Raw genomic sequence first — 11,923 nt, forward strand, 5'->3', positions numbered from 1 at the left:
TACACATGTCATGGGATCCACACCATCTTCATAGACTCTGCTCCTAAGCTCTATAAATGGGTGTATGAAAATGACTCTTCTATGGGCCCCATGTGGCTTATATATGCCCTTTCTTCACCCTTGTGTTGCCCATTCTCCACCTTTTTTCTCCCTTTCTCCATCCCATTTATTCCTTTCTTCTTTCCTCTCCTTTTTTTCTCCTTTTTCCACTATTTTCTTTTTCAAGCTTTTTCCCACAAAATACAATTTTTCTTGATTAAATTCTTGAGGGGGCATCCCTTACCCGTATTTCCACACTAGGGAATCCTCTTTCTTATTTTACCCATTACCAATCCTTGGCACTGCGTAAAGGGGGCAAAATGAAGATGTCTAAAATTAATTAAAATTTATTTTAATTAATTTTGTCACTTTAGTCATGCAATTAATTAATTAATTTAAATATATCCCATTCTTCTAAAAATTAATTCAATTCCCAAACTTAGCTAATTTCTTCAACATTCTCCTCTAATCTTGACTAGTTAATTAATCCTAATTAATTAACTAATACCTTGATTCCAACAAATCTTCTTCATCATTTAGCCTAATTAATCCTAGCCTAATCATAATCATCATTTTCCTCAATTTTAAGTTCCTCCACTCATTCTCTCTCCTCTTGTCCCATCCTCCTAATTAATCCACTTGCATCCTAATCCTCCATTATCCCACCTAATTACCCTCACTAATCATTTGCACATTCCTAATCACCATGATTAGGGATGGGTCAACTCTTTGCCATAACTGGTTTTCCCATCTCACCTCTCAAACTTAAATACCACCCACTTTTTTCTATCCATGGAAGTTTGAATTCCTTGAGTCTCCCCATGCCCTCTCTTCCCAAGGAATTTTTAATTCCTTTTATCCTTTATTTTTCCAATGCCTCCTCTTTCATGGAAATTTTTAATTCCCTATATCCTTCCCAAGGAATTTTTAATTCCTTTCTACTCTTCCCAAGGTACTTGGGGATCCCTTCCCCATGTACTTGAGAAGTGTGGAGACAAGAAATGCCTTTATGAGAAAATCTCTTGGATCTCCCACTTGTTCTCTCAAATCTACCTCACGATCTTTCAATCCTATCCCTACATCTCCTTTCAATTTTGACCACTCATTATAGGCCCCTCAAATCTATAAATTGAAGTCTCCTCTCTTCATAATTAATCCATTTTATACACATTGCTATGTTGTCCATTTGAGCTCAAGCAATCCATCCATCATACCCTTATCATGCCCAAATATACCCACATTATTTCATTATCCATCCCTCAAATCATCATCATCTTTGTTGTGTTTGGAGAGAAATCTACATCCCTCAATATCAAGGAGCAAATCAAGTGGAGACAAGGGAACAATTCCACTTCAAGCTCAATTGGAGGAGGTAGGAATAAAGGTATAAAGAGGTTATTTGTTTGTTTTGAATGCTTTTGTTGTATTTCCTGATTAATATATGTAAACCCCATTTTCCATTTTTCTCCACTTCACTAATTTGAATTATGTTCGGTTAAGATGCTTAGCTTACCTTGGGATATTTTTCATATGTAAGGATGATATAAATAAAGGATAATTTATTGAGGATGAATATCGATAAGAAAGTGTGAGTCGTGACATATGTGTATCAGTGTATTCGATGAAGGTGTGTGAAAGAGGATTTATCTCTTTGATTGTTTGAGTTGACGATGAGTATTTTTTGAGTTGGTAAAAAGTTTTGGGTAGTGTGGACTTTCATGTGGTAGCTACCAAAAGTAGTGAGATGAAGGTATCTATAGATCTTACATTTGCAAAGGGTTATCTGTGGTGAATTCTTTCTCTTTTATTTTTCTTCATCTAGTAGTGAGCCCTCCGATGGCGAGCCTTTCTTTCTTTCTTTCTTCCAGGAAGTGAGCCCTTTGGCAGTAAGCCTCTGGTAATGAGCCTTCCTTTGTAAAAATAGCCTTAACCTATGTCACCCTAACAAGTGTTCATATATTGAGAATAATATTCTTTGTGGTTTTTCCCTTAACAATATTTTCCATGTCAAATCTGGTGTTTCATTGTGTTTGATGTGTTATACTTTTCATATTCTTTCATGCTCATATCTTTCCATGGATTAAGTGATAAAGTAAAGTCGTGGATTTGATTTAAAGAAAAGATTTATAAGTTGTGTGGACAAATGATTCATCTCCTCCCCCCAGTTGTCTTGATGGGAATGGATCTTTCATGTATCTGTATGACTCAATTTTATGTTCTCTTAAGTGGGGTTCTTGTTGGATTCTTTTATTGATGCTTCACAGGGCTAGTAGATAAGGTGATCCTTATTACCTTATCAATTCATTCTAATAGAGGAATCTTTGGGTATCTTCTTTGTACACTCTTAGTCAAGAGAAAGCTAGAAATAAACTATGGATATTGAAGGTATTGATGACACCTTTTTTCAATGATGATAGTCTGATAGAGATCACAATCATTAAGAATATACTCAACACATACCACAACCTCAAACCAATAAATCCATGAAAATAAATCAAATATTTTCTCATTGTTTTCTTATAATTGACCATAGTAGAATTGTTATGGAGTAGGGTTTTTGAATGAGCAAGCTCTGATGCAAATACCTCAAGCTCCCTTTGTTCTCCAAGGGATGAAAATATTCCCCATGGAATTGGTTGAAGAATTTAAATCAAACTTGTCATCATGGCATACCAAATGACTATCTTTTTTGTAGCATCATAAATTGTATATCATTTACAATTTCACTTCAAGCCTAGCATTTGTCTCAAGAATTGTGATTGAGGATATCTGATTGTGCCTGCCCTAGGACCAAAAATACATTATGGATCACCTATTCTTGTGGCTCTAACTTTGTGTAACCTAACTTGGTTGGAATAGGGCATCCAAAGCCCTTGTCCTCTCAATTTGGCTCCAATTTTGAATATTTGAAAATTAGTGTTGAGCCCTTGATGATTGTATCCCTTTGTCAATCTCTCTAAAAATAGTTGCAAGAAAAAAGATGCAAGTCACATATAAATGTTATTCACTTTTTTAATTTGAAATTATAAGTTTTGGTAGTTATCCAATTATCAATCTTAAGAAAATTTAATTCAATTGTGCAATCATTGTGGACATTTTAAGCATTTATTGCAAGTTTATAGATAGAAAATTTGAAGATAATTTTCAAAGAACCATCCTTGGTCTACATCAAGTCACATTAAGGACCTATAATATTACATCAAATTCATCATAAGATCTAGGCTAGGGTGTGGCAATATAACCATCCTGCATGCAGGGCTAACTATATTACCTTCCTACTAACTAAGAAAATGAAGGACCAATTTGCTACCTAGCACGGGGTCGAATCGGGGGTTGTAGCGAAATACATGAGGTAATTATTTATCATTTTGTAGGCATTTCCCTCTAGCCCTTGAGAGTAAGCACTTTTTATCAATCATTATCTATATTATGGAGATGGACATCAACGTGAGGTTTGAATTAGGTAATATTATATACAACACAACCATTTTTCCCTCTTTTCATCTGTGTATGTCCAGATCTGAAGATCACAATCGATATAGTTAGAAAGAGAAGACATCGATGAACAATCCTAGGCTTCAAAGAGAGGAACAAAATGAGACTAGGTTTCCTAGTGCATGTATCCTTCCAATTATAATTCATATTTGCAAGCATAGTGGCAACCTAGAGACCTCCTGATATCATTTCTATCACTGCCTTCTTCATTTGATCACTCTAGGTCTCCAATACCCAATGCCCCTATTCTTCCTAATTTGGCTTCAGTTTTGTCATAGGTGCCCATCTATATTTCATTTATGGATTTTTACTTCTATTATAAATTTTCGTCTTCTATTATATGCTTTTTTAGTTTACTTCATAATTTTCATCACTAGCCTAGTCATCTACATGCATTTAAATCAATCACATCACACATAAAACACAAAGAAGAATGGGGGGGTGGATGTAAGATAATTCAATTATCCTTTGAAGACTAAAGTAAAATTCATTCATACCCTTTCTTTTAATAAAATGAAATAAAACAAAGAGGAGAAAATATTGATTCTAGCTAAAGGGGAGGGATCCACCCAAGAGGAGCCCTACTCAGAGTGGGACCACACATGATATAATTTCAACATTGCACTTACAACTATCTCATCTCTTACTACTGAAGGATATAGATCCTCCCGATAAGAGCCATAATAATTGGAGGGGAAGCGTGTGTTCATTAGATTAGTGACAAGGCCTGCACCCTTAGGGAAGGATGCCCCCATAGTCCAAAAATTAAGGGGGCAATATTAATTCTAGGTTAATGAACATGTGTTAGCCTTGGAACCCATTTTGATCATTTCATTTTGGTGAACTTGTTAGTGAAACTATATATCTTGTGATTTATAAATCATAAAATGTAATTTGTTGTGCATTTATTGCTACACTTTATTAGTCTTAGATTTAGTTTGGATTGCCTAGCAACTTTGTTCCTAGGTATATGTTTGGATCTCAATGCTTATAAAGATATATCTTGCATAATAGTACTAATAACAATGCACCTAGCTAATCTTTATTCTCCTATGTGAGAGAATCTTAATTTTTATAAAACTTTGTTGTATTTAGAAGTTAGATTTAATATTAGTTTGCTAAGGTTTAATTAAATCCCCTTGGATGGAAAATCATATTACTCTTATTTATCAAGTGGATGAGGGGTTTTTCACATAGAAATTCTAGGTGCGTGTTCCTTGAGAGAGACCTTATAAGAACTACATGTGAACTAGATCTCATTTGTAAGAAAGTATTTAGGTATTTCTTTAAAAGCAAATGATGCCTTGTGACCCAAGTACATAGAGGATGGTTTAGAAAATAGCTCCGATGTTTGGGATTGTTCCTAAACATGCTTGAACTTTTATCTTCAATTTTCTTTGGTTTGAGGTTAAATTTGTTATTAGATGGTTATAAATGAGTTAATAATTTATAGTGAAATTAGAATAGAATAGGATCTAATGAGAAAAATTATGGGTTTTTTATTGGATACAAATGGTCTACTTGTTATAGCTATGTGCCTAATTTTGGTTTGATCTTAGGATGACATTCCATAGGATTGTTTGTCATTTAGAAGAAGAAATTATAAATGTATACACCTAAAAATGGTCTGACGATAATTTAATTAATCCCCCTTCCCAATTTAAGGTTTATCTTTTGGCTCTTATAGCCGGGTTTCAAGGAAGCACACTCCATGGAAGATATGAATATTTAATCTCACCTTAAGCTTCTTTGTATTGATTTTTATCTTGTTTTGTATCACACTGTTTTCATTATTATACAGGGTTTTTGGGATAATCTATGTTATTTTTGGGAAAGTTCCACTTTTCTCGATGCCACTCCTCCTTTTTTGTATTGATTATCGGAAGTAGCATAATCTCGTTTCTTGGAAGCAGCATTATATCTCTTATTTTGGGGGTAGTTCCATATTTTTCTGGATGCCACTCCTCGCCATTGCATGCATAATCTGTTTGCCTCATAATCGAAATTTAATTTTATTTTACTATTTAAACTGCTTAGGGTGAGTATTTTGTAGGGTTTCTTTTGAGTTTCCACAAGATAGTGAATGCCAGTTATATGCAAAGTGGATGATTCATATTATGTTTGTTTGTATCGCAGTTGAAGATGCTGGGGCTAATCTTTCTGATATCTTCATTCTTTGCGGCTGTTACACTTTCAACACTTTTGAAATTTCATGATCACAAAAAGCGATACACAAACCATAGGGACCATTTGCATTATATTTAATGTGTGTATGTATGCGTCTCCATTGTCCATCATGGTAAGCGGCATTTTTTTACCTTTTCAATGGCGAAAATTAGCCTTATTGATAATACATCAGCATCGACTGTTCAATTGCCAAATTCTTCAGGTGCTCCACCTCTCAGATCCGGCCAGATTATAGTAAAGTCCTCTCTTTCATCCAGCTCCGAGCAAAAATCATAGCTGCAGTCAGGTATTTGATATACATACATTGTGTATACACTACAAATTTCTTATTTTACTGAATCTGTATTTGACATATATACATAGTGTATACGCTACACAATTTCTTGTTTGCACTGAATCTAAATCTGTAGTTCACATATATATATTGTGCATACGCTACACAATTTGCCGCTTACACTGAATATATCTTTGTGTTTATGTAGCTGTCGCTGTTGAACTCTCTTTCATGGCGAATTTCCCAAGAGCAGCATAACTGCAACATGGAGCGTTTATGGAAGAAGAGCATTTAGCTGTTGTTTTTTATAAAGTTGTAGTATTTAGTATGTTTCCTATTTTTTCACTGTTTTTACTGTGCTAGTCCTTTTTCTGCTTTCATGCAAAGGTGTTTTTAAGATAAATTATTTTTTTGGAGCTTGTAACTGCTGCAGCCTTTTGTGCTGTAAGATATTAGATGTTTTTGTAAAAGCAGACATTATTCAAAGAAGAAGCAGAGCTGGATATTGTTGTTTATATACTGTTGTATGTTTTTTATCTCTCAACTCTGTTGTTGAATATTTCTGATTTCCAGAATAATGTAAAAGATGTTCTGATATATATATTTCTGATTTTCCAGTATTATGTAAGAGTTGTTTAATGTAAAAATTTGAACCCGTGACCTGCTACTTGAATCACTCATTTGTCCTTTTGTTTCTCAATGGAGATCATTGAGAACACGCCCACAAGAGAATTGACTTGAATACAAGATATTGAAGCTGATGGAAAATGGAAGCTGGGTAACTCGTTCTAATTTCTTCTACGAATACTCATAGAATTTAATGGGTACTTAATAGTGAACTTGATGACTCCATGATTTTTCTTAAAAGTTTGATTCATGTGAGAAATTATGCAATAAATAGCCGATTCAAGGATGACAAGGTGTATAAATAGAGCTGAGAACTTATAATGCTGAGGACAAGATAGCCTTGGTGAAATGACTACTACACTCAGTTGTCAATGTGTATCATGGGTTGAATGTAATCTTATTTGAGGCTATTTTCACCTTCTTACGAAATTAATGATCAAAGTAGAATGTAATCAGGTGGAGTTGATTAATGTTAAGAAGTGGGGGAATAAAGTTGACACATAGTATTATTGGCAAGGCATAGGAGTGGGTGAAATTTGAGAATCTTGATTATTTAAAAAAAGTTTTTAAAGTAGTTTTAGTAGAAATGATATAATTTTAAGTTAAAGTTGATACATATAGTATTATTGGCAAGGCATAGGAGTGGGTGAAATTTGAGAATCTTGATTATTTAAAATAAGTTTTTAAAGTAGTTTTATTAGAAATGATATAATTTTAAGTGTGAATAAATAGTAAATATGTAGATTTCTTTTTAAAGAAAAAATTCTTAGTATCGTTGAAAAATATCAAGTTAGGTAAAAATTTTAAGTTGATCAAATATTTTTTCCAATGAATTTTTATGGAGGCCTTCACTTTATGTATCTATTCTTCAAATAAACACATGAGCATAATAAATATCTTATATAGAATAGTGCGTAGTAAATTTTGAAATGATGTCTAAATAAACATTAAATAATTATATAAATTTTGATGTAATTTTGAAATGATGTAAATAATTCTGTAATTTTTATTCGAGAGAAAAGTGTGAAATACATGCCTCTTCACCTGTCTGTTGCCATGTTTGCCAATGGATTAATAAGGACTGCTTATAGAGCCATACACTTTGACATAAATCTTGTGGTAAATATAAATATTCTTAATATTTTCTCTATTTGCAGCTTCCAAATGGATTGGGAATTGGTGGTTTGTATGAATACTGTTTCTGAATATGTTTTTCTTTTTAATTTGGTAATTCTAGTTCTTGTCTAAAATCATATTATATATGTTATATTGTATGATCTTCATCTTTTTTCCTACTTTTAAAGTTTTTGTCAATAACTAAATTATAGTTAAAAAAATCGACTAATTGCATTCTTAGGTTTTTCAATTAAATTCATGACAAAGTTATCATTACGATTTTGTGAAAACTCAAATTTAAACTTTTTCCTCACAAATAATTCACTAAATTTCAAATTCTAGTTATAATTAATAAATATTATTAATAAATGCATCTAATTGAAATTTAATTGACATGTTTACACTTATATATTTTAATTACATAATTCTTATGTTCACTATTTTGTATACAAATTAATAATGCATCACCTCAAATGAGTATTAGTTACATTAAACAAATATAAATTTTGTTAAAACTCAAATTAAAACATTTGCCTTACCAATATTTCACTAAATTTCAAACAATAAAATAAAACAAATCAAATTTAAGAAAATAACATACTAGTTACAATAAATAAATATTTCTAATATTTATAACAAATATTATTATTTGATTTATTATTTGATTCGTTGAAACTCTATATCAAAGTAGCATATAGAACTGTTCTAGTTATAGATATATTTTGAAGCCATAGAATTACCTCTATCTGTGACCATGTTAACCGATTTTCTTTTTAATAGAAACTCTAATTTGCTACGTACGAAGATTGAACCTAATCAAGATTACCCTATGCTGGTGATACGAAGAATGCACCTAATCACATGAGAAATCACTTGAAAAGTTTAATAGTTTCATCTATGTATGGTTGTGCTACCAGTCTTTATTTTGATTCGATAAGACAATTTTTAGGTTTAAGATAGTTGGAGTTGGGTCTTAATGATAAGTGCTTATACTTTCAGATATCTATTTTGGATAACTTTAAATCACACACATTAAACAACATATTAAATCTAAATAATGTCAGTCAACTCTGAATGTTTAACATTTTAACCTAAAAATTAAAAATCAAAACTGAATATATATGATTTAATGATGGAAAATGAAGGTAGAACTGAATCCTATCTATATAGGTGTTGGAAAGAGGAAGTGGGGACTGTGGGTGTCTAATATTAGAGAGCCAATGAAGAATAAGAAGATATGGCTGGGTTCATTTCCCACACCAGAGATGGCTGCTTGTGCACATGATGCAGCTGCATTAGCCTTAAGAGGGCAGTCTACCAGTTTTAATTTTCCTAAATTGGTTCACTCCCTTCCTTACACTGCAGCGGACATTCAAGCTGCAGTATGAGCTGCATATTATTGTTCCAGTTTCCAACAACCAGAAGAAGAACAAGTGCCCCATCTGTGCTCCAGCGACAACAATGATGATTACAATGATTTCCCAGACCTAGAACTCCCACTGCACAATGCCAGTAATGAAACTAAATCTGGTGATGTTGCAGTATCTGATAACAAAAAGGAGGTGGTCGATTCATAGCTTGATTGGCCCACCTTTCTAATGAACATGGCAGATCGAGTGACATTTGTGTTTTCTCTCCTCTTTCATAACCAGTTCTCTGAAGAACAAGATCAAGATCACCAGTTTATGTCTCTTTGGGATTTTACATAAAAAACTATGCAAATAATTAAGCATCATTATTTAGCAAAAGTTAATATCGGAAGACCCTATCTAGTAGATAAATGAAGAGAATAACTAAGGTTTAGCTGGGGCAGCCAATGTTACAATTTTATTGGTAAGATCGGGTTTACTACAGAAATAAGAAACATCCTGCTATTATTACTCATGTAGTGCTATCATTTTAATGGAGATGAACGCATATATGGATTCAGAATTATTTTTCTTTGTGAATGTGAATCCCTTTACTTACCTAGCCATGGCATTTGAATGGATCAAAGTGCACTAAAAAAGTTTCAAACTTTTTTGGGTAGAACATTATCGAAAGTAAACAAAAAATAAATTAAACTACAAACAATGTTGAAAGTGGTTAAATAGTTGGAATTCATTCTACCCACTTCTATCTCACGAACTTTGAGGTTCAAGTATCATAAGCAACATTTATTATTACTATAGTTTATTGACCTCAAGATGACTAAAAACACTCCTTCTAGGACATATCATTTGTATGGCTCTAGTAGATGACAATTTATAATGCGATTTTGGAGTTGGTCCAGAAAATATAGAAAAATATCAATGAGACAGCCACATAAATCCCAATGCTTACCACAGTCTGAAATGTAGAGGCTATGGAAAAATATCAAACGCATATTAAATCTTCTAAGAGGTGAATTCATATTAAAAAAAAATTGTGAGATCGAAAGCTATAGTAATGAATGATGATTGATGATATCTTTCTTTTTTTTCAATTAAGAGGACTCTAGAGTTTAGTCTAGTGATTTGGAGCATAAGTCTTTATAGGTTATTCCAGCGTACTTTCATCTACATTGCATGGAAATTAAGAGTTAGAATTCATGACCTGAGTTATCTCATCTACATTGCATGGAAATTAAGAGTTAGAATTCATGACTTGAGTTATCTAAAGTTGTAGTCGAAACTAAGAGAGCTAATTTTTGGGATCTTTGCAATCTATAATGTTGATTGTTGCTGTTATTTTTTTTTATTCGGTAAAGCCAAAGTCATAATTATATTGATTGTGTAGAATTTACAGAGCTAAGATAGCTAATAGATATTTAACAGAGTTCAAAATGGAAGCATCTATATGCCTTCTTATAAGTGAAGAAGGAATGCAATGAGGCAGTCCACGGAAGACATAAGGTGTCCTTCCAAATTTAGCATATAAGTCTAAAGATTTCTTTAAAAAACTTAAAGTCTAAATGGCAGAAGCTTTGGTGCCCTTATAACAGAAATTATACTGACTAAAACAAAATACTCGCTCAAAAGTCTAAAACAGTAAGCTTTAAATAGAACTTAAGGGGGACCTAGCTTGCAATTTCCTTGTGGGCTTCAGATTGTAGGTGCTCATTCCTCACTCTCCCATGGCCTCTACTCAGAGAGTGACCCCTACCACGGCCTATTCTGAACCTGCGACGCCCCTGCTAGCACCACCCTTGCATGCCTGTTCCATTTGAGGGTTCTCGTCTTATGCTTCCAGAGGTAGTATGCCGCTGAGTCTTGCAAATTGGATTAGGTCATCCTCTCTGCCCAGGTCTTCTGAATTTTCTCCCAGGAACCACCATTTAAGGTAGCCAAGGCCAACTCCAGCAAATACCCGATGCCTATCCAAATCCTTTCCTTTCAGGTCAAGCAGGAAAGGATAGTAGTTAATTAGTTCTCCATGGGCATTAAATAGGATTCTGTCGCCTGGCCGAGGAGCCCCAGAGTCATGAATAGCCTTATTTCTTGGAGCTCTTGGGTGACCTCCTCTGGAAAAATCTTCTTCATGAGGGTCCAAACTGCTTGCTTGGCAAGTTTTAGATCCAGCAGAGAGGCAACGAACCTTGAGGAGATGCTAGTGTTGTCCCATGGATACTCATCTTTGTTCAGGTTCCCGCTACCCAAGATCATCTTGACTGCCAATATGAGAGGGAAATCCAAGTAGAGGAGAAGGCGCTTGAGCCTCAGGTTTGTTATTTTCCAGAATGAGACTTGGCACGTCGATGCTGAGAGGGAAATTGGAGTGTCTTCTCCAAAATAGGAGGTGGGCTTGGGATAAACACTCATTGTGAAACCAAAAGGAGGCTCTGTCGACATGATTGGCAATGCAGGCTATGAAACAAGAAGGAGAAAATCAGAGCTCTGAGAATAATTGGCAAGAGAATGAAATCAAATTGCAGAAAATCAATGCGAAGAAATAGGCTACCACACTCTTTAACGCCAAATGATGGATAGATTTGCATTAAATTTTCTAGCTAAGGTGGCGAGGGATGTTTGTCCTCGACATGCCAAATCTCCCATTCAGGCCACACAAACCATAAGTTGATTTGACAGTTTGCCAGCTAGGTCTTGTAAGGTGGATCAGGGGAAGCTTAGATAATAACTGCAACTTGGATGACATAACTGGATATGGGCCCACTCTTCCCATAATAGGTAAGATTTAAATTTGAAATTGAAGTAACCGTTACACTTA

This window comes from Cryptomeria japonica, chromosome 1 (genome assembly GCF_030272615.1).
Source record: "Cryptomeria japonica chromosome 1, Sugi_1.0, whole genome shotgun sequence".
Lineage (NCBI taxonomy): Eukaryota > Viridiplantae > Streptophyta > Pinopsida > Cupressales > Cupressaceae > Cryptomeria > Cryptomeria japonica.